Here is an 18,605-nt window from a genome sequence, read left to right as displayed (position 1 = left end):
ATGTGTCACTCAACCAAACCACATTTATTTTTCCAAACAATATTTTTCCATTCCTTTTTGTGGTTATACAACCATGTGGGCTCTAGACACAAGTATTTTAGGGGTTATTTCATTCAGTACATCCACTACACAATCCCATATTGCAACTCATTGAGATACACAATTTCATTAAATCATGCAACTGCCTATACCCTTGTTATGATGTCTAGCAATAGTTATTTGATGCAAATAAAGAAGGTGACAGGCATTAAATGGTCAATTGAGAATTTGGAAATCCCTCTACGACTAGAAAACCATTTCATTCGCTATGCTTTGGGTAAAAACATCAACGTTGTGGACGTGCTCTTGGGTTGTGAATAATTCTATGGCCACCCAAATAGAGTTCATCTCAAATATGCAGCAATTATTCAATGTATCTTCCTCAAGCTACGAAACATAGTGCCTTAACCTTTCCGAGCCTTCCTAGCTACCTACTAACATCAAAGCCACATCATACCCTTTGCATACTAGAATAACCTTTCCATCACCCAAGTGCAGTTTGTAGATGGATTATCCCAATTCCCTCTTGAATAAGAAGTTTGTCGCACGTGTCAATACAAGGGACTTGCCCATACACTGTGTGCGAGCCACAAATGTCTCCGAGCACACAACTAGACTAATCTAGCAAGCTCAAGAGGGAAAGGGTGTGTCACTCACTGCCCTACGCTCGCCTTCGTGGAGGATTCCTCACCGCAAAGAAAAAGGAGCTACGGCCGTGCCGCGCTCAACCGCTTCGCCGTCGTCGTGCCGTCGTCGCAATGCTCGATCGCACACACTCTCTTCCTCCCTCCCTCTCTCTCTCTCTCTCACACACACACACACAAGGAGATGAAGAAGAAGAAGATGGAGATGGAGCAAGAGCACTCTTCAATTGCATAAATGAAAGAATGAGTGTTTTTTAGGTTTAGGTGACTTTTATATGAGCTTGCCCATTCACACTTGGGCGCCCATTCTTAGCCAACTAACCCTTGAATGTTCCAATTAGAGTGCACCTCTCATCGACAATCACTCTTACCCTTTTCCTATTGGACCGATAAGCCCGGTACTTGACTCTACCAAATAAATTATACAGCATCTGTTGTAGGTGACAAGAATGTGCGTGAGGGTTAACATGCCCCCCTTCCTGATGTTGATTCCATCCTCGGAAGCTATTGAGTTGAAGCTCATTCATCGAGGTGGAAGAGCCTTTAAGATGAGTGTCCTTAGCCTTTTTCAGTCACTGCAAAATCAAACAAAATTGGCACAGTAATTGCATTCTTATATGCAATTAAAAAGTATATGCAGTTGTAGGCAGACAATTTGATTGGTAACAGAATTTTAAATCATTTGTCAGCAATAAACATTAAATTGCAATATAATCAAACGTATAAACAATTGTAAAGATAAAAAATTAAGCAAGTATGGGGTCGCTAATTTAACGATCAAAAGGCACTAAAGATCGACTATTAATACCATGCACAAACTTCTCAATTTTCTCTGGTCAATTAAGTTGTTTAATCGCGAGAACCAAGTATTTCATGTCCGAGGGCTGACTAAAGGCTATACCTAGAAGACCTTGTAGTTAAGCTACGATAAAAGGAATTGCTCATGAAATCATCGCATGACTTATTTCGTTTTCTTTGACCCCCAAAGTCTTTTCACAGTGATTCCATTTTGATGTATGTGCTTATTTTGTGTGCCTTGGGTTTTTTGCTTTTGAAGGAAAAGCACCCACACTGGGAACCTCTAGGGCTCTAGTACCATAGGCGATACATGTGAGTGAAGTACCAAATCAAGCTAAGATTCTCTTTTTGCTTTAGATTTTACATTGTGGCACTTTGATTTTTTATTGTTTGTTCGTTTCCAGCATTTTTATTTGTAACTTTGGGGGATCATATAACATTGTTACCCTCCCCAGGCTCATCACACTAGTAAACTCCCTTTATCATACTTAAGCTAAAGGTCAATAGGGACCAAGCCCACTAGAAAGTCCTAGTACATTTCACACAATGCTGCCTAAATTGGATTAAGGACCTAAGTAACCATTGATTATTAGGAAGGCATTCCCCATGGTATTAAGAGCAGATCTCTAATGCCTACCTTGGTCAAACTAGCTTAGCTGGACTGCTTGATTTGTAAACCTAGGCAAGTGATTATGACAAAAAATTACATTGAATTTAATGTTTGGTACTAAGCAAATATGCTGAATATTATGCTACCAATCACAATTAAAGCAGGCATGGATGCAAGAAAGATAAGGGGCAATGCTAATGGACAAGAAACACGTGTTTGTGTTGATGGACGCGCTTGATTTGAAGTGTGAACGAGAGGAAGATTCCATGAAGGTCCAAATCCTAACAACAACAACACGTTCCTGTACACACAAGGAAACACAAAGAATACCTCTAGGAGGAAGATTAGTGGGAAGAAAGAACTTTGCTAATCACTCAACTCGAAAATAGAAACACTCCTATCGTACTAATCTTACCTACCCTCCAGCACTCGAGTGATGAGGATCAAAGGATTTGATGACATAGGTTTCTATTTCAATGTACCGGATGTGAATGTGTAGGTCTGGGTCAATGTTTGACTTTTATTGTGCATTCTCGTTTGCTAATTGCTCTTGCTCTTTATTATTTTTATTTTTTGTGAATATAAGGCTTTATATATACATTCCCGAAGATTGGTGATTGAGAGGTCATAGGTGAGGATTTTTTCCAGTAGTTTTCTACTACCTTAAGTGCCTCATCGAGTTGCAAGGGTGGTAAGGTACTCTCCCAAGATCGAACTTCATCAGATGATTCTTGAACACTAGGAGGTGTGGATTTCTTTGTAGCTTTATGGAGGTCTACTATTGTAGGTGGAGGTTGTGGAGAAGCTTTTACCTCTATGGATGCATTACATGAGGAGCTAGCAACTTCATGGGACTCCACCCTTCCTGAGCTAGGTGGAACAAATCGTTCTTTCTTCGGTACCCAAACTAGCTTTGGAGCGGGTGTGTAGCATTCTGTGATTTTTTTCTTTCCACGATCGTCAATTCATTTTGGAGCTACAAGATTGGGCGCACATGGGTCAAGTGAGACAGGTAAGAACAAAATCTACGTTTTGGCACCCAGATTTGATCATTTCCTTGATAGAAGCCTTGGGCTTCCAATAGTCTTTTAGGAATCCACCACCACATTTTCTTACTTTTCTTGGAGCGAGTGGGACGTTTCTTACAAGGCTTCTATTTTTTAGCATCAACCATGGTCGATAAAGAATCTTTAGGGACCCACTTGTATGTTTTCTTTGTTATATTAGGATGAGTCTTGTCAGAAGCTATATGCATTGCTTCTAGCATATTTAAGGGTGCGAGTGGTGGCATTTCATCCCCCTCAGGTGTTACCCAGGTCATCCCCCTGTTTCCCCAAGTGTCTATGGTTGCTGCTAGGCGGACCCAATCCACATTGTCAGACTCAGTCATCCCAGGTAGTACATCCATATAAGGAGAATCTTCCCCAACATCAATGTCTGCTTTATATATACGTGTAACAATACTACAATGGGGCCGAGTGAACTGTGGTGTTAGATCTATGATCAATTATAAACGTGTTTCCTAGGGGATGTGCTCGACCAGTTACAAGATCCACTTGAATGACAGAATCTTGGAACTGCAAGTAGACATGGTTTTTAGACCATTCATGCATCATTTTTTCTTCCCTCATGAAAGGACGTCCTAAGATCATCTCCGATGCCACAGTGTGCTTGGAGAAATCCATAACAATAAAGGTAACTCTTATTTTATGTCCAAAGACCTTGATCTTGAGATCTTCTAGCATCCCAAGAGGTTTAATAATAGACCCATTGGCCATCTTCACTACTATGGTTGTGGTCGCAAGGTGAGGTCTTCCCATAGTTTCCCAACAATTTTTAGTCACCCCAGCGCCACCATCAAGGATTCCCTTCACAGTTAATCCCTTGATAGCGATTGGTATGGTCGCATTGGATTCATCACCAAAGTATTTCTATAACAAGGTTCTCATCTAGGTTGGGTTGTGGATCTATGTGTTTCTCCTCTATTGGAATCTCCCCAGCTCCATCCATCTGTGCAAATTGTGGTAGCCCAAACTTCAGTTCTCCATTGAGGAAACCTCGAAGAGCTGAGACTAGCTCAGGGTCTTTATATAGTTTGGACATGATGGTGGTTCTAACTTCTGAAGACATGAAATCCATCAATTTGGCAATGTTTAACGGCATCTTTTGGGTTTCAGTCCCTTGACATGGGGAAGATGGGATCTCCATTTCTTCTATAGGATCAGGTAGTCCCTCTGTAAACATTCTTTCCATCAAGAAGTGAGTACGCCCACTTTCCCATGACTTCAAGTCACTTTCTTCTTGGATGACACTAGGTATGGCTAAGGGTCTATGGACTTGGTGAGGTTGTTGTTGCGTAGGGAACATTGTGTCTGTAATCTGGATCTGCCTAGGTGCTGGCTCTAGATCCCTTTGGGTATCTTCTACCAAACTCCTTAATTGCCTGACTCGCTCAATCTTCTCTGTAGGGTTTGGATAAGTTCCTATCTTCTTCTTGGATCCTGGCCATTGTGGCTCATCAAGATCTTCCTTGTTGGTTTCTATCTTAGTGGTCGTTTTGGTCTCCATGGTTTCTCATGAATCAGAATCCTCTTCAGCGTCGTTCATATATACGGGGTCGTCACCAGTCCCTATGTTGGTCTTTGAACTGGGGTCTGACTTCGTTGCTTTTTGCGATCTCTTCCTTCGTGTTTTCTTCTTAATTTGAGATTGGGCAATTGATGCCGTGTCTCTTTCTTCAAGAATAAAATTTTGGTTTTGGAGCATCGATCGTGTGAGTACGTTTACTGGTACCACAGGTGTACTTTGTGGTGGCTCCTTGGTAACCTCAATCAAGTTTAATGGCGTGATCTTCGGTGCATTTGGATTATTTCAACATTGGGCAATCAAATGATCTATGCCACATTGATTACACATGAGTATCGGCACTGTAAATGTGCTCGTTGTAGCCTAATAGGACACTCGGCCACACGATGTGGACCTCCACACTCATAGCATTGAAGAGGTGGTCTCTTAGCAGTGTAATTGATATTTTGGCCTCTTGCAGCAAGAGCAGCTACTTGATAGACAGGTTTGACTTGTCCCCAATAGTCCTCCATGTAGTATTGTGGACTTTCTTCAAGCGCATCCATCCCATAGGCAATATTAGGGTATTTATCTTCCTCACAGCCTTCCAAACAAGCAATAGATGACTCACAACCCACTTGATTCACATAAGTGATTCTCGGATGTGGTGGTTGTGGTCCTAGCACTGGAGGTGGTAAGGGTGTTGTTTGAACAACATTTTGGGCCCTATGTGTTGTGACGTTTGTTCAAGAGGTGGGGCCGACATCAATGCAGGCACTCGAGGTGTGTCTGTCCATGCTAAGGTTGGTCTATTGGCCATCACACGCTTAAATACTATGCAATCCTTAGCTTGATGACCATACCTCCCCACAGGCATTGCAGTCCCCATTGAATTTTACTCTATAAGTAGGGCATTCACTGGTACTATGCGGTCCATAGCATATTGAGCACCATTGCAGTGCTCCCTTCTTGGATACATATGATTGTTTTGCGGAGCACGATTGTCTCTAAGACTCTCTTGAATGGCGTTGGTGAGATCTGCTAAAGTCATCTCAGATATCTTTGGCTCCTTAGCAATAGGCTTTAGTGTCATTGGTTGATGCCCCAATGCTTGCAAGCTAATAGATTTAGGCTCAGCAAACACTCTTTCTCCTTGAATCATTAAATTATCCTCCAATTGGATCGCATTGTTGGTGACTGCTTCCCAAGTGGTGATACCTCTAATGACTAGGCCATTGTAGATATCCTCAAGTCGTAATCCCCTAATGAATCTATCAAGCAATTGATTATTATTGAAGCGCTCATTTGGATTACAACGAGAATTCAAATGCTTCAAGCGACTGATAAAGTCTCTCACTGACTTTCCTTCCTCTCGTTGGGCTTTCTGGAGCTGAGAGGCTACACCCCAAAGCACTCCCTCTCGTATGTAATCTTTCAAGAACAATCTCCTAAGAGTAGGGTGAATCGTTTTTTCTTCCACCCTTAGGGTTCTATACCAATCCCCAGCCTTTCCACTTAAGGTTAGGCTTAAAGAATTACTCTTATGCAGGTCATTGTGTTCTCCTAGATAATCGCATATTTGTTCAAACACTTCGATATGCTTTCTCACATCCCCGTCTCCACTAAATTTTTGTGTGAGCTTGGCTATTTGTACTCCCTTACTTCTAGGTTCTCTATCAGGCATGTTACGCATATTCTCAGCAATAGATCGACTGATAGCTTGAGCAAATGTTGCCAAATCACCTAAGTGAGCACGAACCATGACATGTGGAGTAGGTATTGGCATTGGGCTTGGCGCATAGTAAGCCCTTGGATTCCACGTTTGGTACGATGTTGTGCCATGTGGCAGTCCAAAGTTCATATGTGTGGCCCTAGGCATTACAGACGTCGGATGTGACATGCTAATGCTAGCCGGTATGGTCCCATGGAAATAAAGAGCTTGGGTGTTGTGGTTGTGGAGCATAGATAGTTGAAACAATGGGAGGGGTAGGGACTACATGAGTACGAGGACCTATAGGTATATACGATTGGTACACACTTGTAGGTACTGTTGCAGGCATTGAGCTACAATGCATTGGTGCTTTACTAACAAATGAGGTCCATGGCGTGTTTCTTGGCATGCCAATCATTGGGGTAGGCATGGTAGCCATGGTGTCATCAAGGGAAAGATGAGCTAGACTTGGAAAGGTAAAGCTATCACTTGTGGGCTCAGATTGCACTAAGACCCCTGGCAAAAAAACATATGGGGGATCTATCGGACTTACCGAAGGGAGTCTCCATTTGCGATAAGGTTGGTTGTTTAGCCTTCCCTGTATCCAAGAATCTCATGAGACCTGTTGAAGGCATGTGGATCCCCTTGTTATGTCTCTCTAGTTCAATAACCCTATGGATGACCTCACAAACTCTTTGTTGTTGATCCTCCACACTAGTAGCACCCGTTGTGGATTGTAGGACATCTAACCAACCCACGTGATAGGTGTGACCTGTGTATAGGTCAGTTAGAGTTTTTGTTTGTAGTTCATACTCCCAGTTCTCATTTAGGAATGCTCCATCTATTCTTGAGGTGTTAAGGGTGTCCTTTGAGCTAGATGCAATGTTGCTCTCTATGGGTTGACCTTCAGTGGTCGCTAATTCAGAAGCACTCGATTGCTCTTCTAGCAAAGATATTGATATAGGGGCTTTTGCTTTTAACTGCCTTCATTGCTCCGCCTTGCGTAAGCTCTCAATTTCCTTTTGCCTAGCCGTGATGATATATCGCTCAACCTCTTGCACTTCGGCAAGGTTTGTACCATCAGGTAATATGACCTCGAAGGGGAATAGCTATGAAGAGTCACTGGGTGCAGTGAATGGAGTATTCACATGCACACTCTCTAAGAGCATAGGGTCTACCTTGGCCATGAATGAAGAATTTACTTCCCCACCCCCCTCATTTACATTGTTAGCTCCATGTTCGGAGCGAGTGGCTCTACTAAAGGTTTCCTTCAAGCGGCTAAGCACGCTCGACCCAGACCATGGACCCATGGCATGCATGTCTTGGCTTGATCTATCAGGATTAGGCATTGGGAAACCCTCCATGACGTCGTAGTTAGAGGAAGAGTCACTAGCCGCTATGTTTGGGTCTTGTTTTGTATTACCTTGGGTCCCCGCCGAGGGCCCGGAACCTAAGGTAGGTGGATATTGAGAACTCGCGTAAGTCAAAATGCTCTCTGATTTCTCGGCCTCTAGGACATGACCAAAGCACAGATGCATGTACCTTTGGCACCCTACAAGCGTCGGCGAATAATCTCAAAGGTTAACCACTTACTTTTTTAGGCATCCATTTTCACTCGTTTTTTTACGTTTTTTAAAGGTTTTTTAATAATTGGTTTTTGGATTAGAGTGTATGATAACTTGAAATGAGCATATTGGTCAGGGGCTTGTGGTGTACTTTACTGCACAGCGTTCGGTTACCTGACGCTCCGTTGGTCCTCAAAAAGGTCAATTTTTACCTACGCGTGAGGCTAAAATACGTAATTTTAAAGGGGGACTGAGGCTTGAGCTTGAGCCCGTGCTTGCGCTTGGGTCTGGGGGATATTCCTAATCCCAGTCCTGCCTTTTTTTTCTTTTGGGATAAGGTCACCGCGGTCGCGCTGTGCGCGCGAGCACACACACACCTAACCTACCTACTTACAACTAATACAGCTACTGCTACACACTAACACACTACTACAACAACTCATTAGCTAACATAACTACTTACTATACTTTACACAGAACCTACATTATGGATCTACTACCTTAATCCTAACACCTTAACACAGAGAAAACACCTTATGAACAGAAAAAACACAATACCTTTCAATACCTTATTAACAAAACAATACACAGCAACAAAACAAACTCCTTCTCAACACACACACCTTCCTTCTCTACCTTTCCTACATTTCAAAATGCAGCACACAGTAGCATAGAGTGCTACTCAAGCTTTATACAGGGCATTTCCCCGGCAATGGCGACAAAACTGTGTGCGTCTGTCGCACGTGTCAATGCAAGGGACTTGCCGATACAGTGTGTGTGAGCCACAAATGGCTCCAAGCACACAACTAGATTACTCTTGCAAGCTCAAGAGAGCAAGGGTGTGTCACTCACAGCCCTATGCTCGCCTTCGTGGAGGATTCCTCGCCGCGAAGAAGAAGGAGCTACTGTTGTGCCGCGCTCAACCCTCTCTCTCTCCCTCCCTCTCTCTCTCTCTCACACACACACACATACACACACACACAAGGAGATGAAGAAGAAGAAGATGGAGATGGAGCAAGAGCACTCTTCAATTGCACAAATGAAAGAATGAGTGTTTTTTAGGTTTAGGTGACTTTTATATGAGCTCACCCATTCACACTTGGGCGCCCATGCTTAGCCAACTAACCCTTGAATGTTCCAGTTAGAGTGCACCTCTCATCGACAATCACTCTTACCCTTTTCCTATTGGACCGACAAGCCCGGTACCTGACTCTACCAAATAAATAATACGGCGTTGGTCATAGGTGACAAGAATGTGCATGAGGGTTAACACACAATTTCTTTGAACCATGCAATTGCCTATACCCTTGTTATGATGTTTAGCAACAATTATATGATGCAAATAAAGAAGGTGACATGCATTAAATGGTCAATTGAAATTTTGGAAATCCCTCTACGACTAGTAAACCATTTCATTCACTATGCTTTGTGTAAAAACATCAACGTTGTGGACGTGCTCTTGGGTTGTGGATAATTCTATGGCCACACAAATAGAGTTCATGTCAAATATGCAGCAATTATTCAATGTATCTTCCTCAAGCTAAGAAGTAAATCAAAGTGTGGTGCCACTAAACCAACCGTAAAGACCTTTATCACATGAAGCTACCAAATTTTCACGCTCGAAAAAGAGGAGCACTTTATAGCTCCACAATAGATCACCTTTCAAGTGTTGAAGAGCCTTGAGGCAATCTTTGCAGCGAGATGTTGGGTACATTTGGTACAAGATAAAAGATGCCTTCATAGTGGTTAACTGTGTAGAACATATACAGTATTTGTTCAATAGAAAGTGAGGAAATGGGACACACCTTGATTTATTCCCATAATTGCATGTGGTGACAGTAACAACAAATAGCTTGAAGGTTCATTCATGGAGGTTGTCCAATACTTCGAGCCATTTTTGGGTAATGCTACGATGCATAGTAGCTTCTACTGTGACCATGTCATCAGCTATATTGAGATGCTTAGGGTGCATTTAACTATACAAATAATGTCAATATCCAATTATTACATAAGTTCTCTAATAAATTCAGATTATATCTTTTGCGCAAGGTAGGTAAAATTGGTAGAGAACCCTACGGTGTCCTTCCAACCAAAGTCATTGATGCAAACTCAAGCTTGACTTTACGAAATCCTCTCTCACACTCTCCTATCCAAATTTATGATCATCCATGTGATCATGTGTTATAGCAGCCATAAATCTTGCATCGTACATTTTTAAGACACGGTAACCAAAAAAACAAATTTAAACCAATATCCATCATCAATATGTAATGTTCTTCATGTGATAGCTCTCTAATTAGTGGACATCTTGATAGATCTCACCAATGCTCCAATCACCTCCCTTACAAGTTGCACATGCAATCTTCAGTGTCACATCCTAGCCATTTATCTTCCCTGTAAATCTTATTGAAGATAGCATAACCCATTGTGCAAAAGGCTTTCTAGAATGATAAGGATAAAAGTTAGGTAGAGCTTGAAACTTGGTTTCATCAATGCCATCAAGAATGAGTAGAAGTGGGTGTTCTTGAGGTAAACATAGTGCTTTAACCTTTCCGAGTCTTCCTAGCTTCCTACTAATATCAAAGCCGCATCATACCTTTGCATACTAGAATAACCTTTCCTTCACCCAGGTGTAGTTTGTAGATTGATTATCCCAATTCCCTCTTAAATAAGAGTCTTCGGTTGATGATTTACCAAATAGATCTACGATGCCTCTTGGGATTGTTGCTATGACATTCAAAATTTCTTCTTGCTATGTGTGCATGACTATGTGCATTGGAAACATGACGACCCAGAAGAGGTTGGATAACCTACAAGCCTAAAACAAGGACCTCCTCAACAAGAAAAACCTCCATTATTTTCACTCTTCTTTGTAAGCATAGGCATATATGGAAAAATACCTTGAGCAAAAATTGCACTCAGCAAGTCCATATAACCACAAGCTAAGAACCTTGCAAAAATAGTTGAGCAAATTGCACTCTCCACATCTATACTCACAACTAGATTTGAGTTACATGGTTGAGCTTGAGAGCCAGCTTGTTGGGCTTGCCAATAAGCCACCATGGCTAAGAACCTCAATAGAAGCACATCTGACACAAGCTCCTCTACTAGAAATTCTTACAAGGTTATATCTCTGCAAATTGAGGAAGCCACAAATATGTTAAAGCTCTCGTACTTCCACAAAGTTGTAGAAGCTCTCATAGTTGTACACACACAACCGAAAAAGACCTTGACAAATCTACAAGACTGATTTATGACTCAAAACAAGCATCTCCACAACAAGCAAATACATCTTATTATTCTATTATCTCTCTCTACTCGCCAGCATAGGCATGGATTAGAGAATAGTTGAGCAAATTACACTCACCACCACATCAATAATCACAAGCTTGAATCTCACAAAAACAGTAGAGATACTTGGACTCACTACATCTATAATCACTACCGGATAACCCGAATTGACACATATTTGCCACATGCTCCTCTAGTAGAACATTACACAACAGAATTTACAAGAGTATTGGGGAAGCCACAAAACTGTGAAAGCTCGTCGACTTTGTACATGTAGCAAGAACCTTCAAAATAATCTAAAAATTATCATCCTCCACATCACTCCTTGTATATGTTCTCTCTTTCCAACAACAAGCCCATACCCATCGCACTACCATGAATCCAAGCAAAGCATAGAACTGGAATCCGCAACATAAATGTGTGTTAGTCACCCCCATGTCAGATTAAGCAAAGCTACAACACACACACACACACACACACACACACACACACACACACACACACACACACACACACACACACAAACAAACAAACGTACTATTTTTATGGATTTAGAGAAGTTGCAGGTAATAAATGAGTGGCATCTACCTAAAAGGCTACATAAGTTTTATCAATAAATGGTCCTATTTTAGGTAAAGGCCACTTATGCATGCATTGCTGGGAGAATGAATCAATCCTAATGGTCAAACAGACGCTCGTGTGATAGTGTGTATTGGTTGTGTGTCAAAGTCTTTTAAGTCTTTGGTGATTGCTTGGGAACATTCCTTTTCAAAAAAAGAACAGATAAGTGGTTACCTGCATGTGAAGGCATGGATTCTTCGAATCCATGGAAAGGGGTCCTTGTTGTTATGCATGCTCCAGATTCTTGAAACTTCTATTTGTTTAATACTCTAGTCATCATAAATACTAATCACCAAAATATCAAAGTATTTTATGATTCAAACAAAACTATGTAACAAGAAAATGAGGTGACAATTTTTTTCTCTCAAGAAAATGCTCTCTCTTCATGGACAAGGGCTGATGTTAGTGAAATAACACTATACGACAATGATCATCCATATGCATATGCTAACAATCCTTATGTTAACGATGTTATGCTGACATAATGGGAAGACTAAAGATCCATTCACATTGAAACCTGAATTTCTTTTAACTCATTCAAGGCAATGTGTCACTCAACCAAACCACATTTATTTTTCCAAACAATATTTTGCCATTCCTCTTTGTGGTTATACAACCATGTCAGCTCTAGACACAAGTGTTTTAGGGGTTATTTGATTTAGTACATCCACTTCACAATCCCATATTGCAACTCATTGAGATACACAATTTCATTAAACCATGCAACTGCCTATACCCTTGTTATGATGTCTAGCAAAATTTATTTGATGCAAATAAAGAAGGTGACAGGCATTAAATGGTCAATTGAAAATTGGGAAATCCCTCTATGACTAGAAAACCATTTCATTCGCTATGCTTTGGGTGAAAACATCAACGTTGTGGACGTGCTCTTGGGTTATGAATAATTCTATGGCCACACAAATAAAGTTCATCTCAAATTCGCAACAATTATTCAATGTATCTTCTTCAAGCTAGGAAGTAGATCAAAGTGTGGTACCCATCAACCAACCGTAAAGACCTTTATCACATGAAGCTACCAATTTTACACGCGGGAAAAAGAGGAGCACTTTATAGCTCCGCAATATATAGCCTTTCAAGTGTTGAGTGTGTAGAACCTTAACATTATTTGTTTAATAGAGAGTGAGGAAATGGGACGCACCTTGATTTATACCCATAATTGCATGTGGTGACAGTAACAACAACTAGCTTGAAGCTTCATTCATGGAGGTTGTCCAATGCTTTGAGCCATTTTTGGCTAATGCTAGGATGCATAGTAGCTTCTACTGTGACCATGTCATCAGCTATATTGAGATGCTTAGGGTGCATTTAACTATACAAATAACGTCAATATCCAATTATTACACAAGTTCTCTAATAAATTCAGATTATATCTTTTGTGCAAGGTAGGTAAAATTGGTAGAGAACCCTACGATGTCCTTCCAACCAAAGTCATTGATGCAAACTCAAGCTTGACTTTACAAAATCCTCACTCACACTCTTCTATCCAAATTTATGATCATCCATGTGATCATATGTTATAGCATCCACAAATCTTGCATCATACATTTTTAAGACATGATAACCAAAAGAACCAATATCCATCATCAATATGTAATGTTCTTCATGTGATAGCTCTCTAAAGAGTGGACATCCCGATAGATCTCACCAATGCTCGAATCACCTCAATTACAAGTTGCACATGCAATCTTTAGTGTCACATCCTAGCCATTTACCTTCCATGTAAACCTTGCTGAAGATAGCTGTAAACCTTACTTATCTTCCCTGTAAACCTTCTTGAAGATAACGCATTGTGAAAAAGGCTTTCTAGAATGATATGGATAAATGTTAGGTAGAGCTTGAAACTTGTTGTCATGAATGTCATCAACAATGAGCAAAAGTGGGTATTACTGAGGTAAACATAGTGCCTTAACCTTTCTGAGCCTTCCTAGCTACCTACTAAAATCAAAGCCACATCATACCCTTTGCATACTAGAATAACCTTTCCATCACCCAAGTGCAGTTTGTAAATCGATTATTCCAATTCCCTCTTGAATAAGAAGTCTTCGGTTGATGATTTACCAAATAGATCTATGAGGCCTCTTGGTATTTTTGCTATGACATTAAAAATTTCTTCTTGCTATGTGTGCATGACTATGTGCATTGGAAACATGACGACCCAGAAGAGGTTGAATAACCTACAAGCCTGGTTTATTACTCAAAACAGGACCTCCTCAACAAGAAAAAGCTCCATTATTTTCTCTGTTCTTTCTAAGCATAGGCATAAATGGAAAAATACCTTGAGCAAAAATTGCACTCAGCAAGTCCATATAACCACACGCTAAGAACCTTGCAAAAGTAGTTGAGCAAATTGCACTCTCCACATCTATACTCACAACTAGATTTGAGTTACATGTTTGGGCTTGAGAGCCAGCTTGTTGAGCTCCCAATAAGCCACAATGGCTAAGAACCTCAATAGAAGCAGATCTGACACAAGCTTTTTTACTAGAAATTCTTACAAGGTTATATCTCTGCAGATTGAGGAAGCCACAAAGTTGTGAAAGCTCTCATACTTCCACAAAGTTATAGAAGCTCTCGTACTTGTACACACACAACCAAAAAAGACCTTGACGAATCTACAAGCCTGATTTATGACTCAAAACAAGCATCTCCACAACAAGAAAATCCATATAATTATTCTGTTATCTCTCTCTCTCTGCTCACCACCATAGGCATAGTGAAAAAAAAGTTGAGCAAAATACACCCACCACCACATCTATAATTACAAGCATGAACCTCACAAAAATAGTAGAGATACTTGGACTCACTATATCTATAATCACTACCCGATAACCCGAATGGACACATATTTGCCACAGGCTCCACTAGTAGAACTTTACACAACAAAATTTATAGCAGTATTGGGGAGTCCACAAAGCTATGAAAGCTCGCCGACTTTGTACATGCAGCAAGCACCTTCAAAATAATCTAAAAAATATCATCCTCCATATCACTCCTTGCATCTCTTCTCTCTTTCTAACAACGAGCCCATAGCCATCGCACTACCATGAACCCAGCCAAAGCATAGAACTGTATTCCGCAACATAAACATGTGTTAGTCACCCCGATGTCACATTAAGCAATGCCACAACACACACACACACACACACACACACACACACGAGAGTGGAATCTACCTAGGAGGCTACATAAGGTTTATCAATAAATGGTCTTATTTTAGGTAAAGGACACTTATGCATGCATTGCTAGGATAATGAATCAATCCTAATGGTCAAACATATGCTCGAGTGATAGTGTGTTTTGATAGTGTGTCAAAGTCTTTTAAGTCTTTGGTGATTGCTTGGGAACATTCCTTTTCAAAAAAAGAACATGTAAGTGATTACCTGCATGTGAAGGCATGGATTCTTCGAATCCATGGAAAGGGGGTCTTTGTTGTTATGCATGCTCCAAATTGTTGAAACCGCTATTTGTTTTATGCTCTAGTCATCATAAATACTAATCACCAAAATATTAAAGTATTTTATGATTCAAACAAAACTATGTAACAAGAAAATGAGGTGACAATTTTTTTCTCTCAAGAAAATGCTCTCTCTTCATGGCCAAGGGCTGGTGTTATTGAAATAGTATACGACAATAATCGTCCATATGCATATGCTAACAATCCTTATGTTAACGATGTCATGCCAACATAATGGGAAGACTAAAGATCCATTCACATTGAAACCTGAATTTCTTTTAATTCATTCAAGGCAATGTGTCACTCAACCAAACCTACTAACATCAAAGCCACATCATACCCTTTGCATCCTAGAATAACCTTTCCATCACCCAAGTGCAGTTTGTAGAACGATTATTCCAATTCCCTCTTGAATAAGAAGTCTTCGGTTGATGATTTACAAAATAGATCGACGGGGCCTCTTGGGATTGTTGCTATGACATTAAAAATTTCTTCTTGCTATGTGTACATGACTATGTGCATTGGAAACATGACTACCCAGAAGAGGTTGAATAACCTACAAGCCTGGTTTATTACTCGACACAAGGACCTTCTCAACAAGCAAAACCTCCATTATTTTCACTCTTCTTTGTAAGCATAGGCATATATGGAAAAATACCTTAGCAAAAATTGCACTCAACAAGTCCATATAACCACAAGCTAAGAACCTTGCAAAAATAGTTGAACGAATTGCACACTCCACATCTATACTCACAACTAGATTTGAGTTACATGGTTGGGCTTGAGAGCCAGCTTGTTGAGCTTCCTAATAAGACACCATGGCTAAGAACCTCAATAGAAGCACATCTAACACAAGCTCCTCTACTAGAAATTCTTACAAGGTTATATCTCTGCAAATTGAGGAAGCCACAAAGTTGTGAAAGCTCTCATACTTACACAAAGTTGTAGAAGCTCTCCTACTTGTACACACACAACCGAAAAAGACCTTGACGAATCTACAAGCCTGATTTATGACTCAAAACAAGCATCTCCGCAACAAGCAAATCCATATAATTATTCTATTATCTCTCTCTGCTCGCCAGCATATACACAGATGAAAAAACAATTGACCAAATTATACTCACCACCACATCTATAATCACAGGCTTGAACCTCACAAAAACAGTAGAGATACTTGGACTCACTACATCTATAATCACTACCCGATAACCCAAATGGACACATATTTGCCACAGGCTCCACTAGTAGAACTTTACACAAGAGAATTCTACACCAGTATTGGGGAAGCCACAAAGCTGTGAAAGCTCGCCAACTTTGTACATGCAGCAAAGCACCTTCAAAATAATCTAAAACTTATCATCCTCTGTATCACTATGTGCATCTGTTCTCTCTTTCCAACGAGCCCATAGCCATCGCACTACCATGAACCCGTCAAAGCATAGAACTTGAATCCACAACATAAATGTGTGTTAGTCGCCCCCATGTCACATTAAGCAAAGCCACAACACACACACACACACACACACACACACACACACACACACACACACACACAAACAGACATGTTATTTTCATGGGTTTAAAGAAGTCGCAAGTGATAAAAGAGTGACATTTACCTAGGAGGCTACATAAGTTATATAAAGAAATGGTCTTATTTTAGGTAAAGGCCACTTATGCATGCATTGCTGGGAGAATGAATCATTTCTAATGGTCAAACAGATGCTCGTGTGATATTGTGTATTGGTTGTGTGTCAAAGTCTTTTGAGTCTTTGGTAATTTCTTGGGAACATTTCTTTTCAAAAGGAGAACATGTAAGTGGTTACCTACATGTGCAGGCATGGATTCTTCGAATCTATGGAAAGGGGGTCCTTGTTATGCATGCTCCAGATTCTTAAAACCATTATTTCTTATATACTCTAGTAATCATAAATACTAATCACCAAAATATCAAAGTATTTTATGATTCAAACAAAACTATGTAACAAGAAAATGAGGTGACAAATTGCATATGCTAAAAATCCTTATGTTAACGATGTCATGCCGACATAATGGGAAGACTAAAGATCCATTCACATTGAAACATGAATTTCTTTTAACTCATTCAAGACAATGTGTCACCCAACCAAACCACACATATTTTTTCAAATAGTATTTTTCCATTCCTCTGTGGTTATACACCATGTGGGCTCTACACACAAGTATTTTAGGGATTATTTCATTTAGTACATCCACTTTACAATCCCGTAATGCAACGCATTGAGATACACAATTTCTTTAAACCATGCATCTACCTATACCCTTGTTATGATGTCTAGTAGCAGTTATATGATGCAAATAAAGAAGGTGACATGCATTAAATGATCAATTAATACTTTGGAAATCCCTCACGACTAGTAAACCATTTATTCACTATGCTTTGGGTAAAAACATCAACGTTGTGGACGTGCTCTTGAGTTGTGGATAACTCTATAGCCACACGAATAGAGTTCATCTCAAATTTGCAACAATTATTCAATGTATCTTCTTCAAGCTACGAAGTAGATCAATGTGTGGTGTCACTCAATCAACCATAAAGACCTTTATCACATGAAACTACCAAATTTACATGCTAGAAAAAGAGAAGCACTTTGTAGCTCCACAATAGATCACCTTTCAAGTGTTGAAGAGCCTTGAGGCAATCTTTGTAGCCACATGTTGGAAACATTCGATAGATGAAAGATGCCTTCATAGTGGTCAATTGTGTAGAACATATACATTAGGTGTTTAATAGAAGTGAGGAAATGGGACGCACCTTGTTTTATGCCCATAATTGCATGCAATAAACAATAACAACAATTAGCTTGAAGCTTCAATCATGGAGGTTGTTCAATACTTCGAGCCATTTTTGGGTAATGCTAGAATGCATAGTAGCTTCTATCATGACCATGTCATCAGCTATATTGAGATACTTAGGGTGCATTTAACTATACAAATAATGTCAATATCCAATTATTACACAAGTCCTCTGATAAATTTAGATTATATCTTTTGCACAAGGTAGGTAAAATTGGTAGAGAACCCTATGGTGTCCTTCCAACCAAAGTCATTGATGCAAACTCAAGCTTGACTTTACAAAATCCTCACTCACACTCTTCTATCCAAACTTATGATCGTCCATGTGATCATGTGTTATAGCATCCACAAATCTTGCATCGCACATTTTTAAGAAACGATAACCAAAAGACATATTTAAACCAATATCCATCACCAATATGTAATGTTTTTCATGTGATAGCTCTCTAAAGAA

Source organism: Adiantum capillus-veneris, chromosome 12 (genome assembly GCF_014529385.1).
Source record: "Adiantum capillus-veneris isolate H3 chromosome 12, ASM1452938v2, whole genome shotgun sequence".
In the NCBI taxonomy this organism is placed as follows: Eukaryota; Viridiplantae; Streptophyta; class Polypodiopsida; order Polypodiales; family Pteridaceae; genus Adiantum; species Adiantum capillus-veneris.
This window is presented reverse-complemented; position numbering follows the sequence as displayed.